At 40.8% G+C, this 20,304-nt stretch overlaps 1 pseudogene; it reads left to right on the top strand.

Annotated features, from left to right (window-relative positions):
- Positions 1-20,304, top strand: part of LOC110160237 (contactin-associated protein-like 4) — a 513,033-nt pseudogene that overhangs the window by 313,013 nt on the left and 179,716 nt on the right.

The following is a 20,304-nucleotide window of genomic DNA, read 5'->3' as shown; positions in this document are numbered from 1 at the left end:
GTCTGTACAGATTAGAGGTAAGATCTTAAGACCGAGCCCAATCGGGTCGGGTCTAAAATGTCAATCATTACTTCGGGTCGGGTCGGGCTCGGGCTTCAAATAAATATATGTTTATAAAATGTATGCTAAAACGATGTGTGGATACTAAACTAAGGAATACTTGTTATAAAATAAATAATATGGATAAAACAGAGAAGTAATGTAATGTAATTGCTATTTAACTACTAAACAGGATCCGCAGAGCCAGAGCTCTGCGCACGTGAACGCCCCCTCTTAATTTAATAATCTTCCCCTCCGCAAGTCTGCATCTATTTTGACCTGGTGTCCCCAATATGGAGGAGCAAGAAGTTAAACTAAAGGCAGGAGAACTGAAAAGACAAACACGCACCGGTAAGAGTGAGGTGTGGAAAAGCTTCAAATTGATTGTTGAAAATGCTACAGAAACTTGCGTTGGCTTCGCTGAATGTCGTCAATGTGGCGCTTTGTTTTCATACGAGAGCAAAAAGACTGGCACCTCGACGCTGAGCACTGCTCCTCCTCCCGAGTCCTCACAAATAAAATATGACATTTCGGGTTTGCTTCGGGCTCGGGCCTGCAAATCAAGTTAATTGGTCGGGCTCGGGCCGGGTCGGGTTTTAATACCCGCGGGCCGGGTCGGGTCGGGCTGGATTTTTTAGGCCCGATCTCACCTCTAGTACAGATACACACATTGTATTGTGGATATAATGATCATGTGATATGGGCTGGACTCCTCATAAACTGCTTCTGTGGTGATGAACTGACCCACCGACGCCTCATGGGACCAGGTTGATATCTCTGATTGTGCTTGTTTTGTGCCCTGCTTTTCTAAATTTATGGAAAATTACTGAGCTATGATAGAATTGTAGTGCCAACCATAACAAAGGTTCAAATAGTGGGAGAGATCACTAGATTACTCAAACATGCATGGATGACATCTAAAATCTCTTCTTTTTTTGATGGGGGAATAACATTATAACATGGTATAAACATGGCTCCAAACTGTCGGTTTTGCATAATAGCCCTTTTCTTTACACGAGGGAATCCTGTTATGATGCCATGTGAACTACGAGGGCTATATCTTTCCCTTGTGAATTTCCCTTGTGGTAACTTTATGTGCCTCTGCACCGTGGTGTGTGGTGTGTGTGGTTCAGCTCAGAGGCCCATAATAATACATGTACATTGGGGATGTATTTGAAAAAGATCTATATAAACCACAGCCAGGCCCAAGTGACATACACGTGCATGTGCAGGTGTAGTGTGATGTAGTTTTACACACGACTTACGAGGATATATTATTAAGATCCTCGAGTGAGTAACACATAAAGCTCGAACACACACAGTAAATCCCCACAGAGGCGCCTGCAGGGGGCGCCTGTACATGGAGGAGTGCTACTGTGATTATTGACCAAACTGTTCACCAAACCCATGGTTAAGCAGGTTAACCGAGAACTTTTGTATCTGCATGTGTTACCTGCACTAGGAGAACAACTTATGCAATTATCGCCCAATGAAAACAGCTAGACGAGAAAAAGGTGGCATCCTGTGCGCACAAAGCCGACACATGAAGAGTTTTATAACTACACATTGAAACTTCCGTATATTATTTTTTCTCACACTTTGAACCCTGTGGCTAATAAAACGATGTGGTGAATATATGGACGGATTCTTTGTTTGGCACATTGTTCATTCATATATACTGTTTATGGTTTGGCAACACAGTGGATACACACAACCAAAAAAATTAAGTGCAGAAAACACCACTGTCTGTGCGGTTACACATGGATCTAGTGTTCACATGCAGTTGCTACACAAGCTCGTGATATTGTCAGTGCATCACCATGTGATAAAATAAGTTATGATGCCAAATGAACATTAGTGAGGGGGATACGTCTTACGTAAATTGTTAAATGCAGGTAGGGACATAAATGACAAGAAGAAACATCTCAAACGTCAGTAGATAGAACTAGCCCCACTCCCAGGAGAGTCTGAAATCTGCTGAAATCCTCCAAGACACTGAATGATACAAACAGGACAGAGACTCTTTCTGCAGGAGACCAGAATTTACAGTACACAAGAAATGCTCCAGTGTGAACGTGACAGGTGACGAATCATACACAACACAGTGCAAAGACAAAGCTCCTCACCTGGACAGAGACATCCAGAGCACGTACACGCTGCATCAGGTGCTCCTCACTCCATGATCCAGGTGCTTTACTCTCAAACACTTAAAGCTTCTATGTGCGCTATGTCCAATGAGCCATTTCAAACACATCCTAAACAGTGCACTTTAGGGTAAATAGTAAAACAAAAGGTGACTTTAACACATTACACAAACAAAACGGTGTGTTCACAAAGTGCGCCCCTGCAGATACCACGACCAGCTGCAATAGAGCCACACATCATTTTTAATGTGCACAGGTTCGGGTTGGGTCCCAGTATTTGAACCCATTTGCTCAGAGCCACGTAAACATTATTGGGTTCACAGTAGAATAATAAAATTCTGCGGGGCATGTGGGTAGAGCCTCATTAAAATGCAAAATGCAGTTACGGCGGTCACCTGAACCCTCGGGTGGTGTGATTGATCATATTGTGGTATTGCAATATTGCAGTTACCACGACAACCCTCACGTGAACCCAACCTGGCTGTCTACCATCTTATAATGTTGTTCCTTCATCAAAAACATAACTGAAGAGGTTTTAGGTGTCATCCATGCATGTTTGAGTAATTTAGTGATCTCTTTCGGGCCATATTCGAAACTTCCTTAGTGTTAGCTGTAAGATTCTGTCCAAAGCTCTGCCCATAAGCCTATGACAACCATGCCAGAGTCCTGCACGGGTCCATTTTTGGAGAACTGCTCCCACCTGCACTCGCGCAGTACAGCACCACTCCCGCCCGTTAACCCATGATTATATCAAAGTTAAACCCACAATCGCCCGGATCCATTAACATTTCAACTGTTACCCGCCAGTACCTGTGATAACTCACACTCAGATTAAAAGGTTTCTAACTGAAGCATCCATCAGAATAAGGACTGAAAAGTTAAGACTTCAAGAATTACAATCACGAAATGAAATGAAACGGTTACACTTTCTTCAGTACGAATACAAATTCACAGATGCGTCTCGACTGTCATCACTTCACAGACTTTATTTACTGAGCAGAACAAACATTGATCGAGATGCCACGGACTGAACCAGGACTAACCCAGGACAAACCTAGGGCTGATTCCAAGACTAAACCAGGACTGAACTAGAACTAACCCGGGACTGATTCCCAGACTGTACCAAGACTAAACCAGGACTGAACTAGGACTAAAACAGGACTGAACCAGGACTAAACCAGAACTGAACCAGGACTCACTGTCGGGATAGGTCCGGAGGTGCGCCCGCGTAGACAGTCTACCGCAGACAAAAGGACGGGCGCAGAGATATGCGCCCCACGGAGGTAAACACTGCACTTTGCGGACACCTTCTCCACGGGCTCAGGGTCTCTCTCTCTTAATTCCAAGATTAGTCCTGCTTTAGTCCTAGTTTAGTCCTGATTTAGTCCTGATTTAGTCCTCACCCGCCCGTGTGTGATCACTACCCGCCCACATACCCGCCCGTAAAATTCCAGAACGTTAAAACCCGCCCGTTTCAGCAACTATTTGCCTGACCTGCTGATACCCACTGGTAGCCGACCTGGTGCAGGACTCTGACCCATGCTCCCATATGACAATTCTCCAAAAATATACCAAAACATGACACAAAACTGTATTATGCAACTTCAAAACCTGACGCGATGTGCGGTACTTTCATGAGCAGAGGGCACGCTACTTGTCTTCTGATAGGGCTGTGAAGGGGGAGTGACTCAGCACAGAGAGCAAAGGGTGGGAATGTCGAAAGGGAAACTTATAAAACATGTTAATATGTTGTTTTTGGCAAATATAGCATTTTCAAAACAATACAGGTAACATGGTGATGTAAATATGTCATGTTTGAAGAGTTAATACGCCATAGAAGGAAAATATCTCCTTTTAACAAATTGCAATGGCATTTATTTGTATCTCTTCACTGTTTAGAAATAAATAAATTAAAAAAGCAGGTAATATTGGTGCAAACTTTTAATGAACCATGGAAAGTTGTCAAATGAGTAGGCTGGCTTTAGTATAGAGACTGTTCCCTTTTAAATACACCACATAGGTCATATAATGTCCCTGTGCTGGAAGTCATTAAACAAGTCTGTGCATTGATTCCACTGTACGCGCTCCCTGTTTAATATAGGATCAATTGCTGTTGTGCTCCGGAATCTTAAATGTCATACGTGCCCTTGAGCAACGCAGCTTGTTCAATTTGCGGCTGTACAGTGTAGTGGAGGATTCTGGGAGATGCGGTTGTTGTGGGCGTGAGGTGAAAAGGGATTTGAAAAAGCGTTAAGTGAACAAGAGGGAGTCACATTTAGAAGTTTAGTGGCGGTAATGGACTGACACAGAGAAAGTATTAAACCAAACGGACGAGGAAACGGAAGGTAGTGTACTTTTTGTTTGGAGTTTGATAAAGTAATGTATGTAGTTATGTAATTATGTGACAGATAATACTCCCTACGATTTTACAACAACTCACCTTTATGTAATAGATAATACTCCCTACGACTGTACAACAACTTACCCTTCTGTGACAGATAATACTCCCTACAATTGTACAACTCACACTTATCTAACAGATAATGCTCCCTACGACTGTAAAACAACCCACCTTTATGTAACAGATAATACTCCCTACAACTGTACAACTGTACAACAACTTACACTTATGTAACAAATAATACTTCCTACAACTGTACAACAACTCACTCTTATGTAACAGATAATACTCCCTACAACTGTACAACTCACCCTCAGTACAAACAACTCACCCTTATGTATCAGATAATACTCCCTACCTGTACAAACTGTACAACAAACTCACCCTTATGTATCAGATAATACTCCCTACAACTGTACAACAACTCACCCTTATGTATCAGATAATACTCCCTACAACTGTACAACAACTCACCCTTATGTATCAGTATAGATAATACTCCCTACAACTGTACACTGTACAACAACTCACCCTTACAACTGTATGTATCAGATAATACTCCCTACAACTGTACAACAACTCACCCTTATGTATCAGATAATACTCCCTACAACTGACACCCTTATGTATCAGATAAACTACAACTCACCCTTATGTATCAGATAATACTCCCTACAACTGTACAACAACTCACCCTTATGTATCAGATAATACTCCCTACAACTGTACAACAACTCACCCTTATGTATCAGATAACCCTATGTCCTGTCAGTCATTTATTTCATATTTGCACTGTTTGGTCTTACAACCTCTTGTATATAGCTAATATATATTTGTACTACTATATTTTAGTTTTTTGTTTTTTCCTTGTACTTATATAATTATCCATTCTTTGACACAAGTCTCTTGTTATCTTTTTGCTACTTATTTAGAATTTATTATTACCATTTATATTGTTTCTCTTTGTTCTTATAATATATTCTGATGCGAGCTACTGTGTCCAAGTCGTTTCATTGCTTTTTGTCTGAGGTGTGAAAATATTCGCACTAGCACCACTAACACTAGACTTAGACTTAAACTTTAGACTTCCACAAGGGAAATTATTTGTTCTAGAATGAGAAGGGTCACTAGATGTCTCTGTTTACCCGGGACAGTCCCTGTTTTGAGCCTGTGTCCCCTGTCCCAGCAGATTTATACAAAACCACTGATTTGTCCCAGTTTTATAAAAAAAAAAGTCTTAAGTGTCCATATTTTTGACCAATTTGATCCCAATCGACAGTAAAGAGAGGCAGAAAGTGTCATTTATTTAAGTAAAATATAGAAAAGCTGCTTAAAAATGGAATAAAATGTGAATATACTGACTCACATGTTGGCCACGAATGGTCTCTACAGAACAATTTTCGTTAATTAAGCCCTCGTTTCACAATTTTATTATGAACAACCACCAAAAAATTAAATTAAATAAGATGGGGATGTCCCAGTATTTTATTTTGAAATTCTGGTCACACTGTTTAAGAGAGTTTTATTCATAAACATGCATCAACAGAGCCCTAACCCAGAGCTTTTACCTGTTTCATTCAGTCATTTGAATGTGTCCAGTCAAACACCTTTTGCTGTACACTGTTATTTTCCCAACTTTCTCGATTGTGGACCGCTCTAGTGACCATCGATGCCTATTACTTTTCAAGGTGCATTGTGGGAAATTCTGAGTTCACCTACTTTTTCACCAACTGGACATTCGGACATCCCTAAAAATGGTGTGATTCCTAAAGAGAGCCCAAATTATGGAACATGGACACTAGAACACAGCCCAAGTCTAATATGAAGTGTCACCACTGTAACTTGCGTCTCGTGTTGTCTTTCTTGTGTTGTGTCCAGGTGCTCTCCCAGTCTGTGTGAACACGGCTCCGTCTGCACTCAGTCCTGGAACAGCTTCCACTGCAACTGCTCCGACAGCGGCTACACCGGCGCCACCTGCCACAGCTGTGAGGAACTGCACCACACATGCACCACACATGGAATAGTACAGTAATGTCTCTTTCCAGAGCCGACACCAGATAGTCTGAGCATGAAAACCCTTTGAATGTGCACTATGTAACTTTTTGGTTGGGATCCGTTACCTGCTTCTTTCTATGGATATGTCGTTCCTTTGCCTGGAATGTTCCAAAGTATGGCATTAAATAGCTCTACCTTACATTACATTACATAGCTCAGAAATACCTAGGAAATAAAAAAAAAACAGGACACTGACTGTGAACAGAGGTTCCTTTCTACATAATGCCTTGAAGGTGGAAAAGCGCTATATAAAAATGTGACCACAGACCTGACCTACAAATTGGTCTGGTTTGGTCCCGGTTATTAGCCATATCCCGGTTATGTACAAATACGCAAGCACAAAAATGATGTATTTAATAAACCAAGAAAAATTCAAACAACCATGAGCAACCATGACTGAACATTTCCAAACACCATTGTACAAGTTCTACACTGCAGCAGTCTGAATTTAAATCCTCTGCATAAATAAACTCAACTTTACAACATATAAACTATAACCAATATAGAACCACATCAGTCAGTTTGATAATATCATTCACATGCTACAGTATCCTGGTTATCAGAGGTGGGGACTTGGACTCGAGTCAGACTTGAGTCACTATTTTTAGGACTTGAGACTTGAATTGATAAAATGGACTAAGACTTGGGACTTGACTTGGACTTGAGGCCTGTGACTTGAAGACTTGAGAAGCACTTTTAAATCTGAATTCTTTCTATTTTGACCATAATGATTCACACTAAGACTTTGTCAAAACATTTAAAAAGGAAAAAATAACTAAATTAATTTCTACAACTCTTATATACTCTATAAATACTCATATATAAATATACTCAGATTTTTAAAGTACAATTTATCTGAAAATTCATATAAACTGCAAAAATCTCAGCCATATTTGGTATGTTGTTTTAATGACAACTTTAACTTGAAGCTCAAAGAAGATGCCTTGGACTTGACCAGTGACTCGACGCTTAACTTGGACTTGCCTTTATTTGACTTTGGACTTGACTCTGACTTGAGGTCAAAGACTTGTGACTTACTTGAGACTTGCAAAACGGCGACTTGGTCCCACCTCTGCCGGTTACTATCGGGAAATCCCATCTACAGTACAGTGGTCCCTCGTTTATCGCGGGGGTTACGTTCTAAAAATAACCTGCAATAGGTGAAATCCGCGAAGTAGTCAATTTTATATTTTACAATTATCTTTTTTTTTTTTTCAGGGCTGTAAAACTCCTCACCACACACTTTATACACTTTTCTCACACAGAACAGATACAACCCTTTTTACATCCTTCTTAAAACTTATTGTTGCTGTCATCCTTTTGTTATTTTCCTCCTTCTTTATGTAACAAACCCAAGATTCATTTATTCCGTAATGGAGCCTACAGCACAGAGTCCTGCACGGGTCCATTTTTGGAGACCCGCTCCCTCGCAGTACAGCATTGCACCTGCCCGGTAACCCAAGATCATATCCAATTTTAGCGCAGCATGCGCCATGGACCGAACCAAGACTAAACCAGGACTAACCCAGGACTAACCTAGGACTGATTCCAGGACTGAAGAGGAGGACTAAACCAGGACTGAACTAGGATTAAAACAGGACTAAAATAGGACTAAACCAGATCTGAACCAGGACTCACTTTCGGGACAGGCTCAGAGGTGACATCGCAGGAGAAAGGACCGATGGAGACCTCCACACCTCTCGGAGGAAAACGCAGCAATCGCTCGATCGTGCAGCACTTTGGAATCACACTGGTAGCAAATGAACATTTATGTAAATTTGGCAGCTGAACACATTCTGTACTGTACTGGAGACACGGCACAGAGGAGATTAATTGACAATGGTCTACAATCTCTTAGCCAATCAGGGCCAGGAACACAATATGCGTTTATACACTGTAAAAAAAAAAATTTAAATGTAAAAAAAAAAATGCGAAACAGCGAGACCACGAAAGGTGAACTGCGATATAGTTTCTCCTAACTACTGGATACTGCCTTATTCGGGATACTGAAACCAGGATACTGTGTTTACATGCACCATGATGAAACTGGGATATAAATAAACCCGATCATCACGGGGATTCTAATGTGCATGTAAACACACTCCATGAAAATAGAAAGGTTTAATACCATACGATGAAACAGTCCACACAAAGCAATAACATCTCCATGCTCCAAAGCTTTTGACGGACCTTCCACCAGAAAAGCTACACAATGTGCCTTGAACAAACTCCTGCCATGTTCGTCAGCCTTGAATGAGTCATAGTCGTATCATTATAGAAGTATAAAAGTATGTGTATAATAGAAGAGGACAGAGGAAGTGTGACGTTACCCATAGAAACCACATGAAACCAGTCAAGGCTAGCAGTTTTAGTGGTTAATCTGAAACCAGTTGCCATATTTGGAAATCAAGCGTGAAACCAAAGAGGCTGTTGAAGTTACACGCCCCCTTCCATCTGCACCGCTGGTTTGGCGATCTAAACAACCCCGGATCGGTCAGTCGGCAATGATCGCGACTTCATTTATGAGAAAAATTGTGAAATTAAAGCGGCGGGATGAAGTAGAGAAGGTTAAAATAAACATCTTAAGACGAGAATGATGAGTCTGACAGCAGCAGTTACAGAGAGAAAGACGATGATTTTTCTATAGAAGTCAGTTGCAACCAGAGCCACGTCCTTTTATATATTATATATATATATATATATATATATATGCATTCTAATAATACCCCTGTCAATAAGTGTCATGTTGATTCTAAATTGCTCATGTCTTTTTTTTTTTTTTTCCAACATGAAGTTTACATGAAGTGCAAGAGAAAAAGGAACATTAAGTGAATATAAAAAAGTGCAAAAGTGAGGGAAATATGGAGCGCTAGACAAAGGCTCATTGTAAAGTACTTTTCAAGGAGGAAACGTAATAATAGAGACAATAATGAAAAAAAAAAAAAAAGTACTCATAATAGTAAACACGCACACAAGAATACGCCGTAGATGTAGGAAGAACAGAAAAATAGTGAGTAATTTATAATTGCTGACGCTAACTAGAACCAAGTCCCCCTTAATACTGGTGTTGTTCCGATACCATTTCTTTGGGATCCGATCCGATACTTTGCTTTTATGTACTCGCCAATACCGATACCACTCCCATACTGCATAGTATGAAATATGGCTACCCGTACAAGAGCAAAAGCTTAGAGTTATGGAGTTTTATGCTCCAGTGCAAAGACTAAATGGTTCTGAAATTCTTTTGTGCCCTCTGCTATTAAATTGCTTAATTCTAAGGGAACAGTTTTCTGAATGTTTTGCACTGTAATATGTTAGGGTGACCATATTTCCTTTTGTGAAAACCCGGACACCTTACCGAGGGAGGGAGGTGGGGCCTCGTCATTGAGCTACAGTCGTCCCTCAATATATCGCGGTTCACTTTTCAAGATTTTGTGTGTGTGTCTCAGTTTTGCATGTTTTTTTTGGTTTTTTTTTTACACACGGGTGGGTCAGGACTAAACCAGGTCTAAACCAGGACTAATCTTGGACTTAAGAGAGAGAAGGCCAAGCGGTTTGTCTGCAAACCACGATCGGGCAATTGCTGCGTTTACCTCCATGAGGTGTGGTCCTTTCTTCTGCGGTCACCTCCGAGCCCGTCCTGACAGTGAGTCCTGTTTCGGTTCTGGTTTAATCCTGGTTTAGTCCTGGTTTAGTCCTGGATTAATCTTCCTCTTCAGTCCTGGAATCAGTCCTAGGGTTAGTCCTGGTTTAGTCTTGGTTCTGTCCGTGGTGTATGCAGAGCAAAAGTTTGATATAATCTCGGGTTAATGGGCGGGTGCGGTGCTGTACTGGGGCTCTCCAAAAATGGAGTCATGCAGGACTCTGCGCTGTTGGGCTCCATTACGGAATAAATGAATCTTCAGTTTGTTACTGTTGTTAAGAAGGCAGTAAAAAAGTTTGCACCTGTCCTGTCTGAGAAAAGTGTATAAAGTTTGTGGTGAGGGGTTTTACAGACTTAAAACAGATAGGATAATTGTAAAATATAAAGTTGACTACTTCACGGATTTCACCTATCGTGGGTTATTTTTAGAACATAACCCCTGCGATAAACGAGGGAACACTGTACTCTCACTCATAACCTGTGCACGTGGCCTCCCACTTGTCCCGACCGGGATGGAAAACTGAGAATTTCTTGTACAAGTCATTGTTAAATGTGCATTTGCACTTCGGCATGTTGCAGACTGACTGACTGTTTGTGTCTCGCTCCTTCTGAGTCACAGATGCTACGAGAGACGCTCAGTTTAATGCCCCGATGAACAGTAATGAAAACCTGGACATTTGCATCACTTTAAAAAAAAAAACTTGGACGCCCCGGACAGGACGCAAAATACGGACATGTCCGGGGAAAACCAGATGTTTGGTCACCCTGTAATATGTATATATTGTCTTTGAGTGGTCTGTAATGGACTGAAAACTGTGTGTCTGTGTACATGTGAGAAGTGAGAACTGCTATGAGAATGTTGCAAATGAACTGCCCTGTGGGATCAGTAAAGTTTTCTGAATCTGAATCAAAAAGTGAATCTTCTTTAAAAAAAAAAAAAAAAAAAAAAAAGAAAATATACAAGAATAAATGAGATTTTGGGGATGTATTTTGAGGAAGTATTAGTGAAATGTATAATGCTCTTGACCATAAGTAGTGCTGATTTAAGTACTTTTACTTTTCTACTTCGTCACTATACCACAGTGAGGATAAAAACAACAGTGAGACCTGTAAAAAGAGCTCATTTTCAGAGCACATGGCTAATTATGCAGAGTAAACAAAGTCCCAGTTAGCGCTGTTGACGCTGCACTCTCCGTAAGTCTAATTATTTTACCAAGTCATTATTAGCGTGAAGTGTCTGCAGATCCTCCACAGTCTACATTTAATGTCCCTATGTACCCGGGACAGTTCCAGTTTTGTGCCCTGTGTCCTCTGTCCCACCAGGTTTATCTAAAACCACTGATTTGTCCCAGTTTTATACAAGAAATGTCCCAGGTGTCCCTATTTTTGACCAATCTGATCCCTGCCAACAGTAAAGAGAGGCATAAACTGTCATTTGTTTAGGTAAAATACAGAAAAGCTGCTTAAAAATTACCAAAACACAAAGAAAATGTGACTCATTCACATTAGTGCAGCGTGCAGAACAGTTTCCCTTAATTACACACTCATTTCACAATTTTATTATTACCAACCACCACAAACCAGAGATGTTCTGGTTTTTTTTTTTGGTTTTTTTTTTATATATTGAAAATCTGGTCACCCAACGCAGACATCAACAGCGGCTGCTCACACCTACGAGTCCTCGTCCAGGAAAATACAAAGTAGTATCTGATTGGTGATTTGGTCTGAGTACTCTCCGATACAATACCTCAAAAATGTGTGGTATTGTAAGATGTGTGGTATTAGAGCTTTTACCAGTATCGGTATTGGAACAACCCTATTTACTACACAATTCCTCAGGTCTTGTCAGACGTATAGGGTTTCATGCTGCTATTGTGACATGTCGCTATTTAGACATTGACGTCTAATTGTCAGAGTAGTGTCCCACTTCTTCAAGATTTTTTTTAATCATTGTCAGAATAGCAGCGCTTTACTATTTTTCAAACATTATGCTTTTCCGACATGAATAATATTAATGTGATAGCCTTTTATACTTTGCGCTTCCATAGATCATAAGATGCTTGGGCCGGTGCAAAGAGCAGAGAACAGGATATCAGACAGTGGGAGAAAAGTCCTAACTGGTTGCCATGAGAAACAATCCTGCATTTTAAAAAAGAGCATAGGCCAGCCTTCGGGAAAATATCTCATCTAAAATGTAAACTGCATGGACCCTTTGTGCTTCATTCACTTGGTCATGTAGGTGATCTGTGGAGGACACCATACAGCCTAAATAAATGATGCCAGCTCTATGAGACGACACTCTCACAGCCCAAAACACACATATGACATGTCGGAATAGCAATATTAAAAAGTGCTGGAAAACTGGCACGTTTAAAAAGAGGCATGTCGTAATATCAGCATGTCTAAGTCCCCATCCACACTAGTACATATTTGATTGTTTTGGTTGTGATGCAGTGTTCGTCCACACTAAACTGATGAAAAATGGCTCCAGAGACGGAACAATCTGGTGCCTCCAGCTCCCACAAATTCATCTGAGTACAAATCTGATCCGGCACTGTGTGGACGCCTGAAAACACTGATACTCTGATGTGGGAGCTCTAATTGTCACTGTGACATGAGCCTTCCTGATTCACTGGGTTTGTGACATCGGTCATGTGACGCTATTGTGGAAAACAGTTTAAACAAACCAGATACAAACTGTACCTTGTTGTCAGTCCATGTAAAGACTGTTTTCACACCATTTGCCATCTTCCTTGGCTCAACATCGGCTGCTGCAACTTCAGAGACGGTGCTCCACTTCCTTGTTTCTACCGCCCACATGACGTTGTGACGCCAGCCCGGTCATGTGACTAGTATTTCGCGTTACTGTGTGGACAGGGAAGGCCTTGATTGTGAACACAGAAACGACGTGTTTGGACACAAATCGTTTCCGATACGGTGATTCATTTCAGCGTAAGAATAACCTAAACAGAGGGATGTCGTAATGAAGGGATGTCGGAACAGGCGGCGGACCCCAGGTTATAGTTGCAGACTGCAGATTTTCACGTAATATGGTGATTTCTAGGATCTACCGTATTTTCGGACTATAAGGCACATGTAAAATCCCTTAATTTTCAAAAAAAAATTGTCAGTGCGCCTTATAATCTGGTACACCTTATGTATTACGGTATTTTCCAGGCTATAAGACGCACTCTTAAGCCTCCAACCACATCCAAAAACGACCGCGAGAATCACCCGCAGACACACGAGGAACGGAACGGAGGAACGAACCGAAAAAGCGAGTGCAACGTGTCATTTCTAGACACAACTGAACAACTGAGTCACTGCGAACACGCCAACAATCCGTTGGTCCCAGACAGCACCCTCCCTACACGCCACAACTGAACAAAGCCCAGAGTCACCGTGAACGCCACAAACAAACAAAACCACTCACCCATCACACTGTTGGGTTTCCTTTAAAGTCTGATGCGGTTTATTTGTGAAAAAAGTTCGAAAATAGACCATTTAATGACAGTGCGCCTTATAATCCAGAGCGACTAATAGCCCGGAAAATATGGTAATTCTGGTCGTGCTTACTGACCTCGAACCAATATTCACGTAATATTCCACTGAGTCGTGTCCTTTAGTCCTACAGAAGCTGAACCACATCAGCGCATAAGGAACGAGCTGTTTTTTCAGCACTTATAGTTTATGCAAATGAGCCATGTGGTTTTAAGTTTGTTTCTGTAATGTAAACAAATGTGGCACATTATTACTCAATGTATATTTGAGTCATCCTCGTAGGAAATAAAAAAAAAAAAAAACAGAAATGATCCACCCACATTCACATTCATAATCCACATTCATCAAGACAGGGAGGCAACGTCGGGCGATTTACACCACGATCTGCTGATGGACCGTGGACGCCTGGGCTAAGGATCAGTCTCAAGTGTCGTCCGTTTGATTCCCTTATAATCCGGTGCTCCTTATGCATGGAAACAAACGAGAGAATTCAACATGATTGATATTGCACTTCATAATCCGGTGCGCCTCGTAGTCCGAAAAATATGGTAATTAAGTAAATGATCGAGTTCAATAATTGTGAATATATCTTGGACATTTCTTATGAGAACATCATGTCATCAATAAGGAAAATTGTCCTTAGAGTGACATCACCACCGCCCATTGCCACAAATCAGTCTGGAAAATGGACTTTAATTTCCCATTCTCCTTAGTGTGTGCAAATCATAATATTAATAATGTACTTTTAATGAATCGCACTCGTTTTAATACACTATTTCATTGTGTCTTATTAACACTACGTCCAGGTCCCCGCAGCTCCTTCCCATTGTTTCAAAACTTTAATTAGCAGTGCTCATTCGGGACTGCCTCCAACTGACTGCTGCTGCTTTATTACAGACTAAATTACCTCCATTTCATTTCAAACTTATTAAAAGCGTTTATTTTTGGCTCCGTGACACCTGCACATGACCTGCTATTCCGAGAAGTGTTAATTTTTCGGCTGCACCCATAAGTAATCAAGTATTATCCGTGTGAAATATTGCCGTGCAAATGGGCCGCTGCTCTAATGAAAGTACTGTAAAAGTTGGCTAATTAAAGGGATATATGAGGGAGCATTTGCATGAAGAATCGCGAGTGTATTTTAGCGCATTGTAATGAGACTGTGAAATTTCCAGCACTAAAGTCTAGGTATTTATTGCGCTGAGAAAACTGGAGGGTCATGGTGGAATGATCCATTGATTTTAACAGACCTCTAACTCCGGGAGGTTGGATAAAGCGGTTTGGAGGATTTGAAGTCTTAATTGTCTTTCAAAATGCATCTCCCGAATACACAGGTCCAATGTCAAAATGTTTTCGCAGTAATTTCATAGCCGTAGGGGTAATTCTGTGTGGAGTTTGCGTGTTCTGCCTGTGTGTGGGACTGTAGAAAGAAGTGGACTAAAGGTGACTAGAGTGTGATGCCGCCCATAAGAATGACTGCTTTTATTCAGTTTTTCTTATACATTTTTTGCATACTTCTGGTGTTAGCATGATCCGTGGAAAATGATGACTGGAACTGATCGATTGAAATCACAAAAGTTTATTCCCTATTCAATACAATTCTAATACAGCGCTCTGGGTCAGATCACTGTCCCTGATGCCTACAGCTACACAGGACTTACAATCAGGTAATCTGACCCAGTAATCTCCATTCACAGAAATATGCAAATGATATGTTGATCAGGTTCACACCTCTGATCCTCCCTGAAGCCTCTCCGTTTATGGGAATGACTGAATCTATAGGTTTGGTGCCAGCCAGGATGTCCCTTGTCAGCTGCTCTGTACAGAATTTCCTTAAAAAGATACAACCTACACACAGTGTTGGGGAGTAACAGATTACATGTACCGGCGTTACGTAATCAGAGTACAAATTATGAGTAACTGTATTCAGTTACAGTTACTGTTTCAATGAGTTTTAAACCAGGACTAAACCAGGTCTAAACCAGGTCTAAACCAGATCTAATCTAGGACTAAACCAGGTCTAAAACCGGGACTAAACCAGGTTTAAACCAGGTCTAAACTAGGACTAAAACCAGGACCAAAACCAGGATTTACCAGGCCTAAACCAGGACTAAACCAGGTCTGAAAGCAGGACTAAATCCAGGACTAAACTAGGACTAAAACCAGGATTAAACTAGGACTAAAACCAGGACCAAAACCAGGACTAAACCAGGTCTAAATCAGGACTAAACCAGGTCTAAAAGCAGAACTAAACAGGAACTAAACTAGGAGTAAAACCAGGTCTAAACAACCTGACACTAACAGTAGGTGGACGTAATTGAAGGCAGCAGTGATCTCATATAAAAATAATTTCTCTATCAATATTTTTAATCTGATTAAGGAAAGACTTGACTTTTTATTTTCTTTTAGCGCATAAAACATCTCATGTTAAGATTTCCTAGTCTTTGCTTCTGTACAGAAAACAAAAGTCTGTTCATGGAGACTTGGGCTCAACAGACAATTTGAAAAGAACAAACAAGAATTTTCAGGATGTGGTTGATACATTCATGTAGTTTAAAAAAGCATGACAATATCAAGTAATCCAAAGTATTCAGATTACATTACTCACTTTAAGTAATTTAATGGATTATGTTACAAACTACATTTTGGGGTATGTAATCTGTAATCTGTAGGGGATTACATTTGAAAAGTCACCTTTCCAACACTGGTCCTGCATTACACAAAACTGACTCTTGTGAGATTTAAGTCATGTTATAATGTTGTTCCCTTCTCAAAAACAGACCTGGAGTTGTGTTTTGTTTCATTCACACATGTTTGAGTAAGTAGAGTAGTTTTCAAGTTAACAGATCATTTTACCTTTCATTCCGTAGAGTTTGGCAACTCCAGGGCTGAAACACAAATGATTCTAGTGAAAGTGTCTGGCATTTTAAAACACAGTGGAGTAGTTCCTGTATGCACGCATGTATACATGACATCACAAGGTGGAGGAGAGCGTTTTCAGTTTGAGAGAAGAACTCTGTCTAAACATGAAACAAAACATAAGTCCAGTAACATTTGTGATAAGCAAACAACATGTTAACATACATTAGATCTGAAAATAGTAAAATAGTGAAAATATGAGTCATACAGAGACAGAAGTGGTGATTTTTCAATTGGAGCCAATGTTAATGGAGCCAAAAGTGCCCTGTACTCACTCCATATGTACAGCTAGAAGGTTATGTCCATATCATGTCCATTTATAATATAGACAGTGTTGGGGAGTAACAGATTACATGTACCAGAGTTACATAATCAGAGAATTATGAGTAACTGTATTCAGTTACAGTTACTGTTTCAGTGAGTGGTAATTGGATTACAGTTACTTTGTTGAAATAAATGGATTACACGGCGGTATTTTCCTGTTTTCACATTTTGGGCTATATCCCCAGGTCTAAACCAGGTCTAAACCAGGACTAAACAGGACTAAAACCAGGACTAAACCAGGTCCACACCAGGTCTAAACCAGGACTAAACCAGGTCTAAACCAGGTCTAAACCAGGACTAAACCAGGACTAAACCAGGTCTAAACCAGGTCTAAACCAGGACTAAACAGGACTAAACCAGGAAACCAGGACTAAACCAGGACTAAACCAGGACTAAACCAGGTCTAAACCAGGTCTAAACCAGGACCAGGACTAAACCAGGACTAAACCAGGAGGTCTAAACCAGGACTAAACCAGGACTAAACCAGGTCTAAACCAGGTCTAAACCAGGTCTAACCAGGACTAAACAGGACTAAACCAGGACTAACCAGGTCTAAACCAGGACTAAACCAGGTCTAAACCAGGTCTAAACCAGGTCTAAACCAGGTCTAAACCAGGACTAAACCAGGACTAAACCAGGACTAAACCAGGTAACCAGGTCTAAACCAGGACTAAACCAGACTAAACCAGACTAAACCAAACCAGGTCTAAACCAGGACTAAACCAGACTAAACCAGGACTAAACCAGGTCTAAACCAGGTACCAGTCTAAACCAGGACTAAACCAGGTCTAAACCAGGTCTAAACCAGGTCTAAACCAGGTCTAAACCTAAACCAGGACTAAACCAGGTCTAAACCAGGTCTAAACCAGGTCTAAACCAGGACTAAACCAGGACTAAACCAGGTCTAAACCAGGTCTAAAACAGGTCTAAACCAGGACTAAACCAGGACTAAACAATATGACACTTAACAGTAAGTGGACATACTTTAAGGCAGCAGTAATCTCAAGTAAAAATAATTTCTCTATCAATAATATTTTTAATTTCATTAAGGAAAGACAGGACTTTTTATTTTCTTTTAGCACATAAAACATCGTATGTTCTTTACAACAAACAAAAGTCTGTTCATGGAGACTTGGGCTCAGCCAATTTGAAAAGAACAAACATGAATTTTCAGGATGTGGTTGGTACATTCATGTAGTTTTAAAAAACATGACAATATCAAGTAATCCAAAGTATTCAGATTACATTACTCACTTTAAGTCATTTAATGGATTACGTTACAAACTACATTTTGGGCTATGTAATCTGTAATCTGTAGGGGAATACATTTTAAAAGTCACCTTCCCAACACTGAATATTATATACCCGCCTTTTTCCTCTGGTGAGCTCCTTTACAAAACAAAAATGCCACAGAGCTACTCATTTTAATGACCGCAACAAATTGAGACGATTGTAAGAAAAAGAGTGAGCGTTTGGGCGCAGTTAGACGCCTATAAAACATAAACCATTATCCATTTATTAGTGGACAAAGTTGGCTTGAAAATGATACATTAGAATGGTAATAGGCATGTAATTAACCGTGTTTTTGTTATTCAGCACAATGGTATAATTCTGAAATCCTTTGGCGAGCTCCTTGGATGGGGGTGGAGAGATGGTAGCAGCTCCCGAGCTACAGATTGAAGACCCCTGTTTTATAGGCATCTAACTGTACCCCAAGGCTCGCCCTCTTTCTTATAATCATCTCAATTTCTTGCAGCCTCTAAAATGAGCAGCTTTCTGGCATTTTTGTTTTGTGAAAGAGCTCACCGGAGGAAAAAGGTTGGAGAATCCTGATTTATGGACACAATAGTGAAATAAAAACACCAGGATCATGCAGAGCGACTTAATACAAACATTTTAAAAGGTCCTACATTACACAAAACGGACTCTTGAGAGATTTAAGTCATGTTATAATGTTGTTACCTACTAAAAAACAGAACTGGAGTTGTGTCACACGTTTGAGTAATCCTTTATTATTAGTCTTAGCTCAAAAGTGTTTTCAGTTTGAGAGAAGAACTCGGTCTAAATATGCAGGATTTGTGTGTTTGTGTGAACGAAACAAAACATAAGTCCAGGAATACTTGGGATGAGCAAATATTTTAACATAGGTCAGAAAATAATGTAATATGGACCCTTTAAGACCAGGACTGATCCAGATCAGGGACCAGACCGGGACCAGACTGGGACCAGAGAGGGACTGAGACCAAGACCAGACCAGGACCAGGCCGGGACCAGAGTGGACTCCGAGCTCTGACTCCGAACCTCGAGCCTCAGCTTCGAGCTCCAGCCCTGCCGTGGGCTCTGAGCCTCCATTCTGGTCCCGGCCTGGTCCCAGCCTAGTCTTGGTCTCAGTCCCGGTCTCAGTCTCGGTCTCAGTCTCAGTCTGGTCCCGGTCTCACTTCTGATCTCAGTCTCGGTCTGGTCCCGGTCTGGTCTCGGTCTGGTCTCAGTCTCAGTCCCGCTCTGGTCCTGCGCTGGTCCTGCTCTGGTCCTGCTCTGGTCCCGCTCTGGTCCCGGACCTGGATCAGTCCTGGTTCAGTCCGTATGCGGTGCAAAAGTTCAGCATCACAGTCACGGAAGTCACGTAAATGGGAAACGGTTGTTATTCTGTTTTTTCCATTTTTCATTTAAGCACAAAATTGAAAACTGAAAAAATGAATCATCTGTTTTTTCATTTTGTTTTTGGAAACAAATAATGAAGAAAACTGTTGTTTTTTTCATTTTCTTATTTTTGGTTTTATATTGAAAAACAAATGAACGAATGATACATGGATTCAGAAGCACACAGTACACACACAAATGCTTGCATGTAACATTTAGTGAATTTTATCAAGGGGACAGATGTTATTGCCCTTCTTCCTACGGGATTTGGGAAAAGCCTAATGCACCAGTTACATATGTCACAACCAAATAGCAGCGATTGGTTAAATAAAAAGTACCCTCCTACCATCAAGTGAATGAATCCTAATGTTGGGAGGTCAGACGTTTTTTTACAAAGTGAAACCGGCCGATGAATCCGGCTACTGGTTTCTCAACACAAAACTCACACAATAAGTCAAATCATCCAGCTGAGGCAGTCCTGACCAAGACTAACTCAAGATCTGGAAATGGACCCCCTGGGCACTGTACCCAATTCTGTTCCACGTATTTGAGCAGAATGAGATCTGGTCTGCATCTAATTATGAACCATTTTATTGTCAGTGAACCAGGAAATGTGCTGTTGGCATTTTAATTGTTGT

Source organism: Boleophthalmus pectinirostris, unplaced genomic scaffold (genome assembly GCF_026225935.1).
Source record: "Boleophthalmus pectinirostris isolate CB_2022bp ecotype Guang Dong unplaced genomic scaffold, ASM2622593v1 HiC_scaffold_7, whole genome shotgun sequence".
Lineage (NCBI taxonomy): Eukaryota > Metazoa > Chordata > Actinopteri > Gobiiformes > Gobiidae > Boleophthalmus > Boleophthalmus pectinirostris.
This window is presented reverse-complemented; position numbering and strand designations above follow the sequence as displayed.